Raw genomic sequence first — 22,173 nt, 5'->3', positions numbered from 1 at the left:
CAGAGATATAGACCAATGGAACAGAACAGAGCCCTCAGAAATAACACCAGACATCTACAACCATCTGATCTTTGACAAACCTAACAAAAACAAGAAATGGGGAAATGATTCCCTATTTAATAAATGGTGCTGGGAAAACTGGCTAGCCATAAGTAGAAAGCTGAAACTGGATCCCTTCCTTACACCTTATACAAACATTAATTCAAGATGGATTAAAGACTTACATGTTAGACCTAAAACCATAAAAACCCTAGAAGAAAACCTAGGCAATATCATCCAGGACATAGGCATGGGCAAGGACTTCATGTCTAAAACACCAAAAGCAATGGCAACAAAAGCCAAAATTGACAAATGGGATCTAATTAAACTAAAGAGCTTCTGCACAGCAAAAGAAACTACCATCAGAGTGAACAGGCAACCTACAGAATGGGAGAAAATTTTTACAATCTACCCATCTGACAAAGGGCTAATAATATCCAGAATCTACAAAGAACTTAAACAAATTTACAAGAAAAAATCAAACCCCATCAAAAAGTAAGTAAAGGATATGAACAGACACTTCTCAAAAGAAAGACATTTATGCAGCCAAGAGACACATGAAAAAATGCTCATCATCACTGGCCATCAGAGAAAAGCAAATCAAAACCACAATGAGATACCATCTCACACCAGTTAGAATGGTGATCATTAAAAAGTCAGGAAACAACAGGTACTGGAGAGGATGTGGAGAAATAAGAACACCTTTACACTGTTGGTGGGGCTGTAAACTAGTTCAACCATTGTAGAAGACAGTGTGGCGATTCCTCAAGGATCTAGAACTAAAAATACCATTTCACTCAGCCATCCCATTACTGGGTATACACCCAAAGATTTAAATCATGCTGCTATAAAGACACATGCATATGTAACAAACATGCACGTTGTGCACATGTACCCTAGAACTTAAAGTATAATTTAAAAAAAGAATGTATGTTAATCAAAAATATCATTAAGCAAGTGAATAGGTAAGTCACAGGCTTGGCAAGATATTTGCAATATATATTTCTTACAAAATACTCCTACCCAGAGTATATTAAGAGCTACAAATCTATAAGAAAAGGACAATTCATTTAAAAATTGGCAAAAGATGGGCTGGGCGTGGTGGCTCACGCCTGTAATCACAGTACTTTGGGAGGCTGAGGTGGGTGGATCACGAGGTCAGGAGATTGAGACCATCCTGGCTAACATGGTGAGACCCCGTCTCTACTAAAAATACAATTAGCCAGGTATAGTAGCGGGCACCTGTAGTCTCAGCTACTGGGGAGGCTGAGGCAGGAGAATGGTGTGAACTTGGGAAGCGGAGCTTGCATGAGCCGAGATCGCACCACAGCACTCCAGCCTGGGCAGCAGAGCGAGATTCCGTCTCAAACAAACAAACAGAAAACTTCAGCAAAAGACTTGAAAAGAGGCCCTTCACAAAAGAGGATCTCTTCATGGCCAATAAACATAGAAAAAGATGCTCAACAACGTTACTCACAGGGAAATGCAAATTAAAATCACACTGGGACAGCACTAAACGGCTCAGCAAAAGGAATGACCTTGCTTGGATAAGGATGTGGAGCAATAAAAGGTCATTCATTTTCAATGAGAGTATAAATTTCTCTCACCACTTTGGAAAACTGGCAGTAAAGGTAAGCATATACTTACTACCCTATATCCCATCAACTCCACTCCTAGGTATACATCCAAGAGAAAATTTTGTATACATATGCTTACAAAAAGACTTGTACATGAATATTCAGAACAAGTATATTCATTACAGTCCAAAACTGGAAACAATCCAAATGTTCGTCAACGGAAGAATGAGTCAATGAATTGTGCATAAATTCATACTGTGGAATATATTACACAGCAATAAAAAGGAACAAACTATTGATACAAGTCATAATGTGGATGAAATCTCAGAATTATAATTTGAGACACAGAAAGAAGGAGACACAGAAGAGTCCATTGCGTCTGATTCCATTTGTATGAAGTCCAAAAACAAACAATGCCACAATGGTGACAGAAGTTAAGCTAGTGATTATCTTAGGGTCCAGAGGTAGGCACTGGGAGGGGACACAGGGGAATCTTCTAGAAATGTTCTAAATCTTGATCAGATTAGTGGTTACATTGGTACATATGTAAGTAAAATTCCACTGAGCTATACATCTAAGACTAGTGTACAACTGGCCGGGCGTGTTGACTCACGCTTGTAATCCCAGCACTTTGGGAGGCCGAGGCGGGCAGATCACGAGGCAGGAGTTTGAGACCAGCCTGGCCAACATAGTGGAACCCTGTCTCTACTAAAAATACAAAAAATTAGCTGGGGGTGGTGGCAGGTGCCTGTAGTCCCAGCTACTCGGGAGGCTGAGGCAGGAGAATCGCTTGCAGCCGGGAGGCAGAGGTTGCAGTGAGCCGAGATCGTGCCAGTGCACTCCAGTCTGGGTGGCACTGCGAGACTCCATCTCAAAAAAAAAAAAAAGACTAGTGCACAATACTGATTATAAATTATTTCTCAACAAAAAATAACATAGAGACTACTCATATTAACAGAAAATGTATACAAACTTACATGTCAGTCTCCTCCCTCTTTAAGGGTCTGGTAGAATGTTTAACTTCTCTGAGCCTCAGTTTTTCATCTGTAAATTAAAATACCTATCTCATGTGTACTAATTTGATGAGATAATGTATATAAAATTTGGCATTTAACTTCTCTCTTCCTCAGTTTTCCCATCTGTAAAATGGCTGTAAGAGTACTAACTCATATCAGAAGTAACACTGAGCCACTTCTCATGAGGCACTTATAACATAGGTCTAGTGTCTGACACAAGAAACTCTTTTTTTTTTTTTTTTTTTTTTTTTGAGACGGAGTCTCGCTGTGTCGCCCAGGCTGGAGTGCAGTGGCTGGATCTTGGCTCACTGCAAGCTCCGCCTCCCGGGTTCATGCCATTCTCCTGCCTCAGCCTCCCGAGTAGCTGGGACTACAGGCGCCCACCACCTCGCCCAGCTAGTTTTTTTTTGTTTTTTTTTTTTTTGCATTTTTTAGTAGAGACGGGGTTTCACCGTGTTAGCCAGGATGGTCTCAATCTCCTGACCTCATGATCCGCCCGTCTCGGCCTCCCAAAGTGCTGGGATTACAGGCTTGAGCCACCGCGCCTGGCCCACAAGAAACTCTTAATAAATGCTGACACGGCGGTTGTTACTGCTATTATCCACATAATGAATATGGACTAGATTATCTTCAAGCTCTCACTCCGTTGCTGCAGGAGTCTATGCATAAATGGAAAGCTGGAAGATTGGGTGTGTGAGGTCTGTGGTCCCTGTGACAGGGCTGAGATAAAAGGCAAGTCCTTTGACTCCCTGCCCAGAGTTCTTCCCAGCATGAAAGGGAGGAATCCAGGGAAGTCTGGATTCTGCATTTCTGTCTATGTGCCTGGCCCTTGTGCCTGGCCTTAGCGTTTCTCTGTTTAGGAAGCATCCGGTAGCCACCAGCATGGGGGAGCAGAGGGACTTTCATCTCTTTTGTCCTCCTCTGTGTAGTGCTTAGACTACTAAGTTCCCCTGTATATGCCAGGTTCTGTTCTAACCAGTTACTCACATTAAAGCCTATTATCTTCATTTCATATTTGGGAGAACGGGGACAGGTGTCTGAGTGACTTGCCTAAGGTCACACAGCTAATAAGTGGAGAAGCCAGAAATTGAGCGCAGCCAGCCCAGTGCCAGAACCACCCTCCTCACCTCTGTACTGTGCTGCCTCCACTAACAGGGCGCGGTTTCTGCAGAAACCTTTCTTGGCCGTAAATCACTCCTTGAAGCACTTTGCCCGCTGTGTTCTCAAGATGGAAGGAGCCAAAGCAACATTAGTATTCCAGGACTTCACAAGAGCAGGGTCATTGCCCCAGTGGCCCTCAGCTTTCTCTGAGGCCGCATTGGGTCCACAGCACTCCCTTTATTGTGCTGGCTTCCCTGGGGACCCCTGCTGCCCTGGCTTTTTGACAGATGTTCCAGGTCGAACCCAGAAGTACCACTTTACATTTCTTCAAGATGACACTGCCTTCCTCCACACTCCACCCACCACCACCCCCACGCAGCCTCACCCTCAGGCTTCCAAGGCCAACATCCACTCTTTCCTGGAAAGAATGATTTATAACATGGTCAGCCTGGCAGGTGCCACAAGGAAACCTGTCAAGGCTCCTGTGGTTTGGGATTTCAGTGTGTGAGAAGTCCTTAACCCTGTAGACTTCAGGGTCCCTTTCGTGCACACACGTCAATGTGTGCAATCTCACTAAGACAAAGACGAAGCTGTAGGTGTGGAGCCTGTGGCACATCCTGGGGCACATAGAGAGTGGGGGCGCTGATACTGATTTCACTGTAAAAAGCCTCTAAAAACGTTTGATTTAGTGAGCTATTTTGGAGATTCTCCATCCCAAAACAGAATTTTAAAGTAGAACCATGTACTCATGTGTCAATAGACAGGAGAATAAAATTCTCTCTCTCTCTCTCTCGCTTCCCCCTCCAGCCTCCTTCTTTCTAACCCTGGTTTCTCTGAAATTCACTAAAACCTCCAAAAAGGTGTCTGCTTGGAGTTAGAGGGTGCTGCCTTCAGTGTAATAGGTTTCCTATGCTGAGCACATTCCATAGTAGGAAAAGCAGCTCCAAGTTTGGATTTGGGATGCTAGGTGCTAGCATGGGACTGGCTGTCTCTCTCTCAGATCCTTGTTTTGTGTGTTCTGTTAGGGGCTAGTAAGGCCTCCAGCTGATATCATTTGTGATCCAATAAAGGGGGTGTTTGAGCACCCCAACCCAGCTGCCTGTCACCACAGGGAACCATGCTTTTTCCAGGCCCAAATTTACGTCCATCCTCCATAAACTTTATACTGTGCCTGCCATGCTGCTGTTAAAAGTGATTTACTCACGAGGTGTTGGATCACAGGATGCAGACCTTCAGGAGATTCGTGCTAACTCCATGGGCGTCACATAAAGAAAGCACCTGAGGGTCAGGGCAGTTCTCCAGAGGGTCTTGAATCTCAGAGGTCAGGGGATAGCTTCTCCCCAGCTGAGGTCTTGGAGGCATTCTCCGGCTGGCTCTATAGCCTGACAGCCATGAAATTAGAGGAGGCCACAGAAGTATCTCACTTGGTTTGACCTGGAATGACACCTACTACATGCAATATCTTTCCTTTTCATCCATACATACCCCGAAAAAGTCCATATATACTGGGGGGTTATCTGAAGGGGAAAATGGAGGGAAATGTGTGTATATAGTCATTGAATATATATATTTAATATAAATATACATTTAATATAATTTAAATATGAAGAATAAAGCACTTTAAAAATATTTGTGCATTATATGTGACCAAGGCTATTTCTGCTCATCAGGGAACAATAGAGAGAAGAGTTGAGCCCAGACCTGGAAAGCTCCTCCAGTGGGCAAACGGTGTGGACCGGGGTGGAGCTACCTGAAAGAGCAGGGGCTGGGCTTTGGCAGGGGAAGTGGTCCCTTCTGTCACTTATGCATTCTATTTTGTGCCTCCATGTCAAGCCTCTTTATACAAATCACTAATTCCCAGAAGCGAGAGAAGAACATGTCCTGATGTTTTATTTTCATAGCATCACTGTCTATTCAATGCGGTGACCGGTTTGCCATACTTTGCCCTCCGCACTGGACCATGGTAAATTACTTTGGGACTCAGACATCCCACACTTAAGAGACATAGAACCAAAGAGAACATATGATCTAGCTTCCTCATTCTGACAAGCTCAAACTAAAGGAATAATGAGTACTATCTCTCTGCTATTTAAGCTTAAGAATGAGACTGTCGTAGCGCTCTTAATTTGCACAGGGTATCAGTCAGGGTAATTAACACTAGCTACAGTAACAAAAATTCCAGTTGTATCAGAGGCTTAACAATTCAGTCAGACTCTAGTGCAGTGTGATTTGGCAGCTCTCCAGAGAATCTCTCCTCTAAGCTGTCACTCAGGCTTTTTTCACCTTAGGGCGTCACCATCCTGAGAGCTCCTTTGGAGCCTTCTACTCGATCCCCTACCTTCATCTGGCCATCAGTGAACTGATGGTCTAATGGGATGTTTTAGGGGCCTGATCTGGAAATGACATTTATTACTTCTGCTCAAATTCAATTGACCAGAACTTGTTGCATGCCCCACCTAGAAGCAAGTCTGGGGAATATTTTCTCTTCATGTGCTTGAAAGCAGAAATGGAATTGGTGGCAAGTAGTCAGTCCTAGACACACCTAGGAATGGAGGTGAACTTGAACTAAGAGCTCAAGGCCTGACAGCATCCCTTTCCTGCCTTGAAGCAGCATTTAATAATCCCATCAGTTGTGATATACATTTATGTCATCTACATAGTGTGATTTGTGGACCATTAGAAAGCTGTTCTTCTCCAAAATACCTTCACTAGCCTGCTTATTCTGGAACTTTACCATTAGAAATTCATCCCATTGGGTTCAGCATTGCCTTGATCTTTTCTTTCTCCTTTACAGTGTGTGCTGGTTATAAATTTGTAGCCTCTTGACTTTAAATTCACCATTCATTGCATGATCTTCAAAAATGGAGCTGTGCCCTTCAAACATTTTTCTCGTGCAGTTGGCACAATGTTAAGCTGTGTGTATATATGTTTAGTCATTTAAACATATACTGTGGGTTGGGGCTTCAGTAGAGGGGTCTGGGGAGACACTGCAGGAGGAAGGGGTTTCTGTCCTGGCTCCCTTTTGCTTGCTTGGCAGACACCTGAAGCTTAGAAGACTCTTGTGGCACAAGCAACTTCTCCTATGCCTGGCTCCTATGCCTGGCTCCTATGCCTGGCTCCTATGGCTCCTGTGGTGACCAGAGTCACCCAGTGGCCAGCAGCTTCCTGGGCACTTCCCTCACCTTGGGTGGTTTTGTAGCAGAATGCATCTGGTACAATATCTTCCTGTGATCAGCTTTTCCTGACACCCTAGAGGATGGATTTCCAGGAAGTTTCACCTCTCTGTCCTCTCTGTCATCCCCTGTGCCACAGCTGAGCCTTCTTCAACAAAGTCTGGATCTCAGCCCTAGGGGGCCTCTTCCATGGCCTCTATCTCAGCTCTAAAGGTAGTAGCTGCTCCTTATAGCTGCCATTCTGATATTCTTTGGAGTTCTTTTTACATCTTACCAATCAGTTCTTTGTTACTTTAGTCTCCTGTTATAACGAGTAATTCTTTATGTTACAGTTTCCCTGTTCAAACTACTGTATAGTTTCTCTCTCTTGATTGCATACAGACTGATATGGAACACAAATGTCCTTGGGGTAGAACTCATACGGAGTCGATGACACTTTACTGTAAAATAGTTTGTTTTGTTTTCCTGGTACCTAGAGAGCAATAGTTGTCCTGGAGCTGAGTGAGGAGCAACACCCAGCCAGGGATGATGGGAAAATCCTAGTAAAAAAAACTTTGCCTATTTCACAATTTTGTCATGAGCTTGACTATAGCTATTAAGTGTTATTCTTTATTTCAGTGCAAAATGTCTTTGGCTCCCTAGGGTTAGCCTAACAGCGCTGGAAATAGAATGAAAGCACTAGTTTTTCTGGTGAGGCAGCAACTATTGTACTTTGATAAGCTTAGTACGTTCCTTACTTTGTTGTTTTGTTTATTAATCACACATAAAAATGTGTTGCCATATAAAACATAAAGAGGACAGCTGTGGACGTTTCATTTCATGGAACAGAGCTGGGCTACTCCTGGGTGTACATGATCACCTTCAGGCTGCAAGGAAAATGTGAATCCAAAACATGAGGATCATCAGACAATGAAACAGCTCAGTTCAGGAGAGAATTGTGTTGCCTTTCTCTGGGGGTTGTTATTAAAAATAGGATCTCAGATCATCTCTTTAGAATGGTGGAAATGTGGTCTTAATTAAAAGCTGGAGTAGGAAGAAGACAGCAAAGGTCCCTTCCAACTTAAAAATATTTTATATCAAAGTGATATATCTACATGATTAAAAAAACCAATGGTACAGGAGGACTTATTTGGAAAATCAACTGTCCTCTCTCTTATCTTCCTTCTCTCCCAGTCTACTGATTCCTGTTCCTCAATTCTCTTCATGTTATAGGGCTATACCCTTTTAAAATGCGCTTATTATCATTTCAATGGGGCCTTGGGAGGGAGTGGCAGAAACCCATGTGCCCAGTCCACCATCTTGAAAAATAAGCTTTCCTATTAAAATTGATTTTTTTTCTTAGGCAAGAACATAAGAAACAGAACCCAGTGTTCTGAAAATACCCTGCTTACTAAGTCAAATGCACATATCTGTGCCATTTAAGCCTGTAAAGGAAACATTCTTCTTCTAGCTAGTCCAGTCCTTTTTTCTGAGACAGAGTCTCACTCTGTCACCCAGGCTGGAGTGCAGCGGCACAATCTCCGCTCACTGCAGCCTCCGCCTCCTGGGTTCAAGTGATTCTCCTGCCTCAGCCTCCCAAGTAGCTGGGATTACAGGCGCCCACCACTATGCCTGGCTAATTTTTGTATCTTTAGTAGAGATGGGATTTTACCATGTTGGCCAGGCTGGTCTCAAACTCCTGACCTCAGGTGATCCACCTACCTCGGCCTCCCAAAGTGCTGGGATTATAGGCATGAGCCACTGTGCTCGGCCAGTCCACTCCTTTTGACCTTTTGGATAAGTTTCTCTGTCCTGCTGGCCACTTGGTGTTCTTCTCCTCACCCATCTGGTACTCTTTGGACAAACATTACCTTGAACATCTACATTTTTTTTTTCTTTTTTTGAGACAGAGTCTCGCTCTGTGACTCAGGCTGGAGTGCAGTGCCATGATCTCGGCTCACTGCAACCTCTGCCTCCCAGGTCCAAGTGATTCTCCAGCTTCAGCTCCCGAGTAGCTGGGATTACAGGCATGCACCACCACGCCCAGCTGAGTTTTGTATTTTTAGTAAAGAGGAGGTTTTGCCATGTTGTCCAGGCTGGTCTCGAACTCCCGGCCTTAAGTGATCCACCTGCTTCAGCCTCTCAAAGTGTTGAGACTGCAGGCATGAACACTTGCACCCTGTTGAACTTCTACATTTTAATTAAAACGTTCAATAGAAGTCAACCATTATAATAAGCAGCTTGTATTATTATTACCAAAATTAAAATAGCAGTATTGCAGATAGTGTAATGGCTACAACCCCAAAGTGCTATGTCCTACAAAAAGAGTCACAGCAACAAAGCAGCTAGGACCCAAGGGGCGTTAAGTGTGGAGTCGTCACACTGTGTCCTCCCACCCTCTTGAGTGAGGGTGGTTATCACGTCTCACAATCACTGACTTTTCTACTAGGACAGCTTGTTGTAATCCCCCTACCTCTGCCCTTTGTGACAAAAAAAAATGGAGGGCTGCATGGTACATAAAAGAGAGAAATGAGGCTAAATTGTTCTTCAATCTACTGCTGGTTAATCCATCTACACTTCATCCCAGTTTCTACTTTTCTCCCCAACTGCTGCAACACCACAGAAGGCCCTGCCCAGCAGCCCTGAATGAGCCAAAGCTGTGCTTTAATTAGCCGGCAGCACTTCACTTAAGCTCATGTAATCTCACGGCCATTAGTCTATCATGTTTGTTATTAAGAATTGTTTTCAAGAAGGTCACGTAGAAAACACTCATAGAATGCACGTTTTTCTGGGCTGAAGCACTGGTGTTAGTGTCAGGGAAAGCGCGGGGACATCTTCTTCTCCAAAAAATGCCATCAAAGCTCCTTAGCACATAATACATTTTAGCAATCAGAGCCAGAATCCAAAAGCATAATAAAAAAAGACAAGTGAAAATGCTCATAATCGTCATATTTTAAACGCCTTATTTCCTGCCAATCTTAGATCCGTTCCCAGAGAAGCGTAAGTTGCCCACTCTGCCAGCGCCTTTGTCAGCTGCCAGCTATTACTTCCCTGGAAAAGGGTCAGAAGGCTGCTGGTAGCTAATAGCCAGTCAGAAGCTGCAAGTCAGAGCCGTCCCTTGTGGGTTTTAGCTACTGGCTGATTGTCAGCCGAGAGCTACAAGTTCTGGTTTGATAAAAGCCAGCTATAGATTTCAAACCTTCTTTTTTTTTTTTTTTTTTCCATTTGTGCTCTGAAATTGTTGTGCACTCCAAATGGAACTCCATGAGCACGCGGGCCTTTGTTCTGCCTTGTTAGACACCAACAGTTGGAGCCCTCACTAAACAGTCCCTTTGCAGGGCGGGGGAGCAGGGCGGGGTGAAGCGAGGTGAGGTAGGAGGAGAGGGTTTGGGGTGGGATGAGCCGCACAATGCCGGGTAGCACACGTGCAACCCCGAATGTGGCTGAAGGCAGCTGAGAGTGTTTCATGCTCAATCTGAGAGACACTCAGCCTCTCTGGTTGTTCCTGTGGCAGGCGGCGAGTGGGGGTGGATGTGCTTGTAAGTTCCAGTCAGGTTTCATTGACTGAAGCCCCCTGAAATGAAATGAGTCATCAGTTCCATGAGTCAGGCATGAAACCAAAATCTTAAACTGGCTCTTGGATCCCAACTGTTCCTAGAGACTAGCAGTCAAGAATTGGTTTTTCTGAGTGAGACATGGTGTGGAACTTAGAGAGCTCTCTAGATTTCAGGGGGTCAGGTAAGAGGAACAGGAGGCGGGGGCAGGACCTCTGTAGCATGGTGTGCTTTCGACTCAGAGGCTTAGGGGCTGTCATCTGCAATGCATCAACAGTGAAAAATAAACACCCAGCAGAATTGGGCTTTGAGTTAAGGCGAAGGCACAATAAATTTCAACTGGTTAAATTAATCGCTTGCTGCTTGTTGTGAATATTAATCCCAGGGAGGGAACTGGCTTCCACTCCATCAAAAGACAGGTGAAAACTGAAAACAGCAAAACATTTGGGATCTTCAGAGGGAGGGCTTACCTGTGAGCCAAGTGTTGATGCTGAATCCCAAAGAGAAGCAGAATCTTCAAAACAACCTCTCCTGCTTTATAGGCACAGCTGCGCTGCAGTCACCAGCTCTCCCTGCCCTCAGCCCTCACCTGTCCCCCTCTAGGTCTCTCCAGGGACATGGACATGGAAGGGTGTTGCCTGAGGGTACACAAGATGAAAGAGCCAAGGCTCCTAATTTGTGGGATTTTTTTCATTGTGATAAAATGCACATAACATAAAATTTACCATTTTAACCATTTCCAAATGTACAATTCAGTGGCATTAAGTACATTCACATTGTTGTGCAACCTTCACTGCTATCCATCTCCAGAGCATTTTCATCCAGAACAGTACTGCGTATGCATTGAACAAGTAAATCCCCATTTCTCTCTCTCCCAGCCCCTGGTAGCCTCTATTCTACTTTCTGTCTCTATGAGTTTGACTACTCTAGGTATTTCATATAACTGGAATCATGCAATATCAGCCCTTTTGTGTCTGGCTTATTTACTTAGCATAATGTCTGCAAGGTTCATCCTTGTTGCAGCATGTGTCAAGACTAACTTCCTTTTTAAGGCTGAGTGATGGTCCACTGTATGTATAGACCACATTCTGTTTATCCACCCATCCTCTGATGGATATTTGGGTATTGCAAACAATGCTGCTATAAACACACTGCACAAATATCTGTCCAAGTCCCTGCTTTTAATTCTTTTGGGGACATACCCAGAGGTTGAATTGCTGAATCATGCGGTAATCCTATGTTTAACTTTCTGAGAAACTACCGAACTGTTTCCTAACTTTTTAATATTCCTGAAATTTACGATGTAACAAAGAAAACTATCACTACAAAAACATAAAATGATGGCTTATTTTGGCATTTAGGGAATAGTATTGATCTCAGCGGTAGATGGCTGCTTATGGAATTACCTTGATGGAACACGATCGGTTGAGATCACCAGCAATGGTCAGGAAGGAGACAATTGCTACCAAGGAAAGGAATTCGGTGGTACTGTCTGATAAAGCTACAAGAATCTTGTCTCCTCTGGGTGCTACTAAGACATGGGTCTAGAGCTATGAAAGGAGGGAGAGAAGTTTCTGGACAGAGGTGGCACCGTGGCACCCAGGGGCCCTAAGATGACTGTGAGATATTTGCCATGGCAAGGATGGTCAATGAAGCTTTGAACGTCTTGTAGTCCATTTAATATTTTTAGTAGAGATGGGTTTTCACTATGTTGGCTAGGCTGGTCTCGAACTCCTGACCTCAGGTGATCCATCTGCCTCAGCCTCCCAAAGTGCTGGGATGACAGGCGTGAGCCACGCGCCTGGCCTCATAGTCCATTTTAAATATTTACTTGGTGTGCCCTGAACTGTAATTCCCCTCCATTGTTCCTGTTATGTGGAACAGAATTGTGATAGTGACCCTTTGGGCGAATAGGAAGAATGGGAACAACAGGGAGGTGGGGGAGGGGCTCTCCAAATGGCGGGGAGGGAAGCAGCACCCATATTCAGTGAGAGCAGTAGTCAGAATGTGCGCTGGCTGTGAGGCACTTCAAAAATCCTGCCAGAAATGAGGTGGGACTTGGAGTGGCTGTGAAAGGAAAAGGCAGTTCCAGACAGTGGGAGGACTCGGGGCTTTCCATATTATCCTGAGAGTACCGTGCCTTTGCACAGGAACACGGGAGCCACTGGCTGACTTGAAGGAAGCCCCAGGACCATGTGCCAGGCAGGAAATCCCTGCTTAGTAAATGTTCCAACAGGCCCATAACCAAAACTCACCCCCTCTGAGACAAGTTCTGGCAAAGTACATGGCCCATGAAATAGAAGGCTGTGAGTTTCAGGGAGCTGGGAGACACCGGGACGGCTTAGATTAGATCTAACTTCCCATCACTGTGAGCAACACCCCCAAACGAGTCTCTCCTGAGGCAGGTCAGCCCTGAGCCACGCAGAGCAGAGACTGGCCTTGGAGTGTGGCCTTACTCAGACACAACCACCCCTCACTGCAACAGCAGCATGCCAACGGGCTGCCAGCCTCCGTAAGGCCATGTGGGCATCAGAGCCTTGATTCGGAGAGCAGGTAGGGTCACCTCTATCTGGGTATCCATCTGTATCAACACAGAGGAGGTTTCTTTAACTCAAGACTTTGAGCAACAAAAGATTTGTTAGCCAGGTGTGGTGGCTCATGCCTGTAATCCCAGCACTTTGGGAGGCCAAGGTGGGAGAATTGCTTGAATCCAAGAGTTCCAGGCTGGCCTGAGCAACACAGCAAGACCCTGCCTCTAAAAAATAGAAAATAAATAAATAAAAACCAAAAGATTTGTTGATGGTGACTGATCCCAATACTCTGTAGGAAGAATTGGGTATGATTTTATTAGTCTCTAGTTAGGCTTTTACACAACAATGAGAGGTTCACTATTGTTTTAGTTCTGAGGCGTCTTCTGCTTCTTTTGCCAACAGTCTGGTGGTAACTCTCAGCCTGTGTGACTGAGGGATTCACCACTAGGCTGCTCGGGTCTGGCGCCTCATTGCAGGTCCTCCCTCCTTGTCCCCACCCCACGGGGGCCACTCTATGGAGCTGCGGGTCATTCACACGTGCCTCAGGGCCCTCAGCACTAAGCTCCAGTCTTTACCAATGTAACAGGAAAGGAAAACAAACAACACAAAATAGAAATTATTGTAGTTGTGCATCTAAATTCTAGAGGCGTAAGATGGGTGGGCAGAGGGAGTAGAAGGAAAGGGGCTTGATTGTTTAAGAAAATACCTATTTGGTTATGAAAGCTGAGCCTCCTTTCCACCCTACCCATAGCCTGGCATTGTCTGCAAGGAAAATGGATCTACACAATGAGATGGCAAGAATTGGGGAATTTTCTTCAGGCTTCAAAGAAGACTGGTTTGCCATGACCTAGAATAGGGTAAAAGGGACCAGACTCTGCTCCAAAAAAATTGCTGAGGCCAGGGTTTAAGAAGAAAGATAACTCTGGCCAGGTGCCGTGGCTCACGCCTGTAATCCCAACACTTTGGGAGGCTGAGGTGGGCAGATCACTTGAGGTCAGGAGTTCAAGACCAGCCTGACCAACATGGTGAAACCCCGTCTCTACTAAAATACAGTAAAGCCAGGCATGGTGGCGCATGCCTGTAATCCCTGCTACTGGTGAGGCTGAAGCAGGAGAGAGAATCCCTTGAGCCCTGGAGGCGGATGTTGGAGTGAGCCGAGATTGCGTCACTGCACTCCAGATTCTGTCTCAAAAAAAAAAAAAAAAAGAAGAAAGATAACTCCAGAAATTCCCCATGAGCTGCAAAGCTGAGGTTCCTCAGAATAACAGTATCACCCTTAGGCCCTGTGCTTTAGACCCTTGTTACTCAGATTATGATCCAGAGACCAGCAGCATCAGTAGCACAAGAGAGCTTGTTAGCAATGCAGACTCCCAGGCCCCACCCAGACTTACAGACTAGAACCTGTCATTTAAAAGACCCCCTGGCAATTTATATGTATGCTAAATTTTTTGTTTGTTTGTTTGTTTTGTTTGAGATGGAGTCTCACTCTGTTCCCCAGGCTGGAGTGCAGTGGTGCAATCTCAGCTCACTGCAACCTCCGCCTTTAGGATTCAAACGATTCTCCTGCCTCAGCCTTCAGAGTAGCTGGCATTATAGGCACCTACCACAATGCCTGGTTAATTTTTGTATTCTAGTAGAGATGAGGTTTCACCATGTTGGCCAGGCTGGTCTCAAACTCCTGACCTCAAGCAATCCATCTGCCTCGGCCTCCTAAAGTGCTGGAATTACAGGCGTGCGCCACCACACCCGGCCTTTATGCTAAAGTTTGCTAAGAAATGTTTTAGAGCATTGGTCTGCAATTTGGCTGTGCATTGTGATTTCCTGGGAAGCTCCCTACAACACCGATTTCTCAATTGCCAGAACTCTCAGGTGATTCTATTATGCAGCAAAATCTGAGAACCACTGCCTTGGAGAACTTTGATCTGGCCTTTCTCTGGCTGTGCCCATGTGCATGGAGTGAGGCATCCATGGCACAGTGGTGTGCTGGCAAAATAGCTCCCCAGGAAAATAAAAATCTGATTTACAGTGTTTGTCAATTTCCATAATGTAAATATTCCCACCATCACTGATTTCAAGCTACCACCACGATGTGACTGAAAGTGGAGTTGGAAGATGTACAGAGTTGGTTCCCAAGGGCCTGTCCTAGCCAACACCACTGTGTGGGGCCAATGAGGTACGTCCGCTGGAGCCTCTCCCACTCCATGAGGACCAGGGAATGACCTGATCCCAAAATGGGCAGTAGAGAGTTCACATGTGAGGTCCCTCGTGTGCAGGATGGAGCTGTTGTTGGGACGAGAATGGGGGAGAAGGTGAGGGTTGACGTCTCCCTTTGTGCTCCTGTCCATCCCTGTGGATGTAGGGGTGGGCCTGCAGGACAGTGAGACCTCATTTGGAATTTTCAGTCCTTTCCTGATCACTGCTATGAATAGTGACCCTCTATTATTACGAAACCTCCTCAATCTTTAAGAACACGTTTCCAGGGATTGGCTTGGTTGAGGTATGCTTGGGGGAATGAAGGAAGATGGAGAATGCTCATGCCTTAGGTGAGGGAAGGGGAGAGAGGACAGCAGATGCTGGCAGCAATAAGACTTGAAGGGATGAAGAATTCGGATAGCAGTAACCAGGAGAATATAACCAACCCCCACCTCCCAGGATGCCTTAGAAAGGCTGAGGAGTCTGCTGGACTTCCCACAGGATGTAGGAGATGGACTTAAGACATTTTATCTGTTTGTTAAAGGAAGGGTGAGCCCTGAAGGCTGGAGGATTCAGGGCAAAGAGCCCAGACCCTGGAGTCAGGCTGCCTGGGTTAAAATCCCAGCTCCCCACCTGTAGCCTTGTGGCCTTGAGTAAGTTGCATAAGCTTCCATTTCGTACTCTGTATCTACCTCCTGAGCCTGCGGAGGGTGTGGGGCACCCAGTGTGCACTTGGAAGGCAGAGAGTTGGCCAGATCTGGGGCAGGAAAGGGCAAGGAGGGCAAAGGGCCTGGTGGCAGAGGCCTGGAGGAGGCTGGACAGAGCAGGAAGCCCCTCTGCAAGTGTGTCTTGGGAGGATGGTGTCCTACAGGAAGGGAGCCTGGAACTGCTAAAGGGAATTGATGAATGAAAAGGAGCCTGCCCGGGCGCGTTGGCTCACACCTGTAATCCCAGTGTTTTGGGAGGTTGAGGTGGGTGGTCATCAGAGGTCAGAAGTTCAAGACCAGCCTGGCCAATATGGTGAAACCCCGTCTCTACTAAAAATGCAAAATAAGTAGCTAGGTGTGGTGGTGGGTGCCTGTAATCCCAGCTACTCAGGAGGCTGAGGCAGGAGAATCACTTGAACCCAGGAGGTGGAGGTTGCAGTGAGCTGAGATTGCACCACTGCACTCCAGCCTGGGTTACAGAGCAAGACTCTGTCTCCACAAAAAAAAAAAAAAAAAAAAAAAAAAGAAAGAAAGAAAAGAAAAGAAAAGAAAGAAAGAAAAGAAAAGGAGCCTGAGACAAACACCACCTACTTCCCAGGGGTTAGTAACACAGCTTTGCCTCCCATCCAAATGCCAGGTAGTATTTCCTGTAAAATATTCAAAGTGTATTAGCTGGGCGTGGTGGTGGGTGCCTGTAATCCCAGCTACTTAGGAGGCTAAGGCAGGAGAATCACTTGAACCCGGGAGGTGGAGGTTGCAGTGAGTCGAGATCGTGCTACTGCACTTCAACCTGGGCAACAGAGCGAGACTCCACCTCAAAAAAATAAAAAAAATAAAAAAATAAAAAATATATATATCTATATATTCAGAGTGTGAGGGCTTGAGCTCCACCAATGATTGCCAGAAATTAAGCACTCTCAAAGGGCCTGAGAGCTCCCCAGATACTGACATTTTCCACTATTTGTGCGTGTGTGTGTGTGTGTGTGTGAGAGAGAGAGAGAGAGAGAGTTCCATGGCATCAGGGTCTCGGCTTCAGTCTCCTCATCAGCCCCGGATGCCAGTCGGAAGCAGGCTCCCCTGTGCCTGTCTACTCCCGAATTAGAAACAGCCCATCTTCAGGGAGTCCCAGTCTGTGACTTCCTTTACTCTCCCATTCTGGTCCAAAGCCTGTTTTTGTCTTCAAATCTTTTCTGTAGTTAAGCTTTTCCCAAAATTACTAATAAGAAAAATGCCCACAATCTTCAAGAAAAACCTATTTCCCACCTATAGTGGGAGGTAGTGGAAGGGGATGAGATGTCGTCTTAGTGGGAAAATCCCAATAAGACAAGCAAGTCAGAGTTAAATAGGAGTTTTGTGTGATATGATATACCTAGGATGTGGGTTTTGGTGTTTTCAGGGACCCAGGCTTCTATCCTGTTGCTCCATCATTTCTGGGGTATAACAGCATTATTTGCAATAACCAAGAGGTAGAAAAAATCCAAGTGTTTATCAACAGATGAATAGATACACAAAATGTGGTCCATACATACAATGGAATATTATTCCCAAACACGTGAACCTGACAGCTCACCAGCACCATTACCTCTACATTGGTGCCAACAAGAAAGGGGAAGGAGAAGAGGAAGGCATGCCCCTTTGCTTGAAGGGCATGACTTGAAAGTTGCACACATCACTTCTCATGTCTCATTGATCAGAACTTGGCCATGTGGCCATACTTACCCTACAGGGAAGGCTGGGTAATGGAGCCTTCATTCTAGGAAGCCACTTACCCAACTAAAAATGCTATTAGTATGGCAGGAGAGAATAAATACGAAGGTTCAACTCTCAGCCTCTGCTATAGACACCCACAACCACAACTGGGCTGAACTGCAACAAACTCGGTCCGGTTCCTTGAGATTCTCTGGGGAAGGTGAAGAACCTTACCCTGCCAGGACAGCTGAAGAGAAAAGGTAGAATTGTTATGGAAAAGAGGGTCGTGGGGTTTGGGGAGTTTTTTGTTTTTGTTTTTGTGTTGCATAACCTACAAGTAAAATCAGTCTCTCTCCTCTCTTTCACACACACACACACACACACACACACACGCACACGAGTAAACTTCCTGGCTTTATTGCTGCTATTGTTGTTTTTTGAGACAGAGTCTCACTCTGTCACCCAGGCTGGAGTGCAGTGGCATGATCTTGGCTTACTACAACCGCTACCTCCTGAGCGCAAGTGATTCTTATGCCTCAGCCTCCTGAGTAGCTGGGATTACAGACACGCGCCACCATGCCTGGCTAATTTTTGTATTTTTTTGTGGGGTTTCACCACGTTGGCCAGGCTGGTCTCAAACTCCTGGGCTCAAGTGATCCACCTGTCTCGGCCTCCCAAAGTGTTAGGATTACAGGCATGAGCCACCGTGCCCAGCCTGCTGTTGTTTTGAGACAGGGTCTCACTCTGTTACCCAGGCTGAAGTGCAGTGTGCACTCATGGCTCACTGTAGCCCCAAGCTCCCGGACTCAGGTGATCCTCCCACCTCAGCCTGTCGAGTAGCTGGGACTACAGGCGTATGTCACCACACCCAGCTAATTTTTTGTATTTTTTGCATTTTTTGTATTTTTTGTATTTTTTTTTTTTTTTTGAGATGGAGTCTCGCTCTGTCACCCAGGCTGGAGTGCAGTGGCGTGATCTCGGCTCACTGCAAGCTCCACCTCCTGGGTTCACGCCATTCTCCTGCCTCAGCCTCCGGAGTAGCTGGGACTACAGGCACTTGCCACCACGCGCGGCTATTTTTTTTGTATTTTTAATAGAGACGGGGTTTCACCGTGTTAGCCAGGATGGTCTTGGTCTCCTGACCTCATGATTCGCCCACCTCGGCCTCCCAAAGTGCTGGGATTACAGGCGTGAGCCACCACGCCCAGCTGATTTTTTGTAGACATGAGGTTTTACCATGTTGGCCAGGCTGGTCTTGAACTCCTGGGCTCAAGCAATCCACCTGCCTCAGCTCCCAAAGTGCTGGGATTACAGGTGCAAGCCACCTCACCCGGCCAGCTTAATTGTTTTTAAGATGCAATTCTAAGAACATATTTTCTATAGACAGAATTGCTATCCCCGTTTACTCTTACTTCTATATGCATTCTGCCAACCAGGCAGAGCTGAAAGGGAAAATATTTTAAATTAATAGAACACATAATTTTTCTCCTGCCAGGAAGGTGTGCGTATCCAGGCAGCAGGCTTCGAGAACAAGGACAGCTCTATTTATCCTGGAGCTTTCATGTGGTGGGAGAGGCGCAGTGCTGTGTCTGTCCCAGAGCAGAGCACAGAGCAGGGCAGGCAGCCCCTCTGGAGGTACGTGCTGCTGTCTTTGTTTTCTTCTCAACTGGATCCTCGTGTGTGATTGGGGTCTCTGATTTGTAGTACACTCTCTACCATACAACAATACTCCCTTATTCAATTGTCAGCATAAAAATTCATCTCATTACTACATATGAGTCTTTCTCTCTCTCTCTCTCTCTCTCTCTCTCTCTCTTTTGACAGAATCTTCCTCTGTCACCCAGGCTGGAGTGCAGTGGTGTGATCTTGGCTCACTGTAACCACCACCTCCTGGGTTCAAGCGATTCTCCTACCTCAGCCTCCTGAGTAGCTGGGATTACAGGCGCCCATCACCTCACCTGGTTAATTTTTGTATTTTTAGTAGAGAAGGGCTTTTGCCATGTTGGCCAGGCTGGTCTCAAACTACTGACCTCAGGTGATCCGCCTGCCTTGGCCTCCCAAAGCACTGGGATTACAGGCGTGAGCCACCGTGCCCGGCCCATGTGAGTATTTTCATATTCTTTACTATTTCGTTGAGTTTTTTTCCCCTACAGTATTGACTGATAACTGATTCTTGGTATACTGATTGAGTTATGCATTTATTTAATATTGATTATTATAGTAGCTGGTATTTATTGAGCCAAATGCTGGACGGAGCACGGAGGTCATTTTATCTAATCTTCATGACTATCCCACAGGCTGCTGTGTACAGCTGTGCAGTTTGTGCCTGGCTGAGGGAGGTACAGGAGACTTGGTGGGGCTAAAATCTACTCTGGTCCCCGCTCACGATGCTGTGTGCTTGGGAAGGAGACGTTTTCTTCTCATAAAGGAGGCATCCAGAAGTGGTCCATTCGGAGCCTTGGTTACTCATGAAATAGACATATTACTATCCCCATTAGGCAGATTAAGAAACTGAGATGCAAAGAAATTAAGAAACTTCCCTGGGTCACACAGCTGGCAGTAGATAGAAGGAGGAACTCAGACCAGGAAGCCTGATTAAGATACAGGGGCTTAGCCTGAATGCTGTTGGGAGGGTGTCTTTTCCACTCCCTGGGAACTTTCAGTCTTACTCTGTAAGCACCTGGAAGACAGGCATCAACGTCCGCAGGATTCGCCTTAGGTTCTGTACAGCACAATCTGCCAGTGAGTGTGTGGAATGTATTCTTGACACTAAAGGAATCATTGCTCAGATTCTATGGACAGAGAGCTCCAGCTACCACACCCAGCTGCTTGGCACTGCGATTTCACAGTGCAGAGAGGTGGCATTGAGAACGGTCAGAGAAGTGATCCGCTGAAGAAATCAAGCCCTGGATTCTCTTTTCTAGGATGCACATGGTCCTGGAGTCTGGAAACCAGGCAGCTACGCTTGCTCAGAGGGAGGATTTGAGCATCAACTGTCCATCCTCCCATCTCCCACACACCCACCTCTCACATCTTTGTGGAGCTCTGAAAGATCAGCATGTCCATAAAATCTATCTCCCTTCTAACTGTGTGACCAAAGTTTCACCATTTAATGCCTTTCCTTGGGTTGTCATTGCCCCACCTGCCACCATCACCCTCCCATTTCTCCCCACTTGTTCCTTGATGCCTGAAATTCCTTTAATATGAAACAAAGCCTTTCATTTCGTAAAGGGTGATGAGGCTTAACATGCAAGCACCCCTCAGAAAGGCAGTGCATTGATTTAAATTCACACCATGTAACTTAGGTATAAATGAGTGATCAGGTTTTTCTCTGAGAGAATGTTTTGATGGGGAAAGGCAGAGAAGGGAATAAGGACACTAGAAAATGCAGGGTTGGAGGAAGTACAGTCTAGAGAGAGAAATGCGCAGAAAGGAGAGGCTAGGCCTGCCCAAGATGAATCTCTGTGGCATCAGCTGACACCTAGCACCTCTGCCTCCATTGCTCCCTGAGTGGCTCCTGTGATGCCTGGTGCGGGAGACAGGCGTGGCCTTCATAGGGAGTCAGATCCTGATTTGATGCCCAGCTGTGTAGTCCTAGCAAGGCACCTAACTTCTCTGTGCCTGGATTTTCTCACCTGGGGAATAAGAGTAATAAAACGTATCTTGCACAGCTGCTTTGGGATTGTTTTTTAAACGTGATGAAATACACAGAAAATTTACCATCTTAACCATTTTAAGTTGTACAATTCAGTGGGATTAAGCACATTCCCATTGTTGCATAACCATCACCACAATCCATCTCCAGAACTCTTTTCATCCTGCAAACTGAAACTCCGTACCTGCTGAACAATAACTCCCCATTTTCCTCCTCCCCAGCCCCTGGCAACCACCGTTGACTTTCTGTCTGTGAATTTGACTACTCTAGGTACCTCATATAAGTGTATCATGCAGTATTTGTCCCTCGTCACTTATTTCACTTAGCATAATGTCAAGGTTCATCTGTGCTGTAGCATGTGTCAGAACTTCCTTCCTTTTTAAGGCTGAATAATATTCCATTGTATGTTGGGACCACATTTTGTGTATCCATTCATCTGATGATAAACACTTGGATTGGTTCCTACCTCTGGGTTGTTGCAAATAATGCTGTTATGAACATAGGTGTACAGAGAGCTGTTTGAGCCTCTGCTTTCCTTTCTTTGGGGTGTATATATACATGTATATTCAGAAGCAAAATTGTTGGATCCTATGGTAATTCTGGTTTTAATTTCTGAGGAACTGTCATTGTGTTTTCCGTAGCAGCTGGAGCATTTTACATTCCCACCAACGGTGCACAAGTGTGCCAGTTTCTTCATATCCTTTCCAACATTTGATATTTTCTGGGGTTTTTAATACTAAATATCCTAATTTTAAAATGAGAGCTAAATAAAGCTGTCCATGGACACATCCAAAAGTCATACTGGGTAAATCCAACTACAGAAAACTTGAAGAAGAATGTCGAACTTTATGATAGATTGTCCTGAAGGGCACAAGGATTAATGTAATGGGTCACGTAGCAAAGCATGTTAAAGTTCCTCCCTGTCCTTTCTACTGGTGCTGCCACCCTGTTCCACAAAG

At 45.6% G+C, this 22,173-nt stretch overlaps 1 protein-coding gene across 1 annotated transcript in view; it reads left to right on the top strand.

Moving 5' to 3' along the window:
* The first annotated feature begins 19,080 nt into the window (after nucleotides 1-19,080).
* Nucleotides 19,081-22,173, top strand: part of TRAF3IP2 (TRAF3 interacting protein 2) — a 59,325-nt gene continuing 56,232 nt past the window's right edge. Inside the window, exon 1 of the mRNA XM_030929599.1 lies at nucleotides 19,081-19,194. The gene's annotated coding sequence lies outside the window, so the exon portion shown is untranslated. The remainder of the gene's footprint in view (nucleotides 19,195-22,173) is intronic.

Source organism: Rhinopithecus roxellana, chromosome 4 (genome assembly GCF_007565055.1).
Source record: "Rhinopithecus roxellana isolate Shanxi Qingling chromosome 4, ASM756505v1, whole genome shotgun sequence".
NCBI classification, from domain to species: Eukaryota; Metazoa; Chordata; class Mammalia; order Primates; family Cercopithecidae; genus Rhinopithecus; species Rhinopithecus roxellana.
The sequence above is the reverse complement of the archived record's forward strand: the minus strand, read 5'-3'. Positions and strand labels throughout refer to the sequence as shown.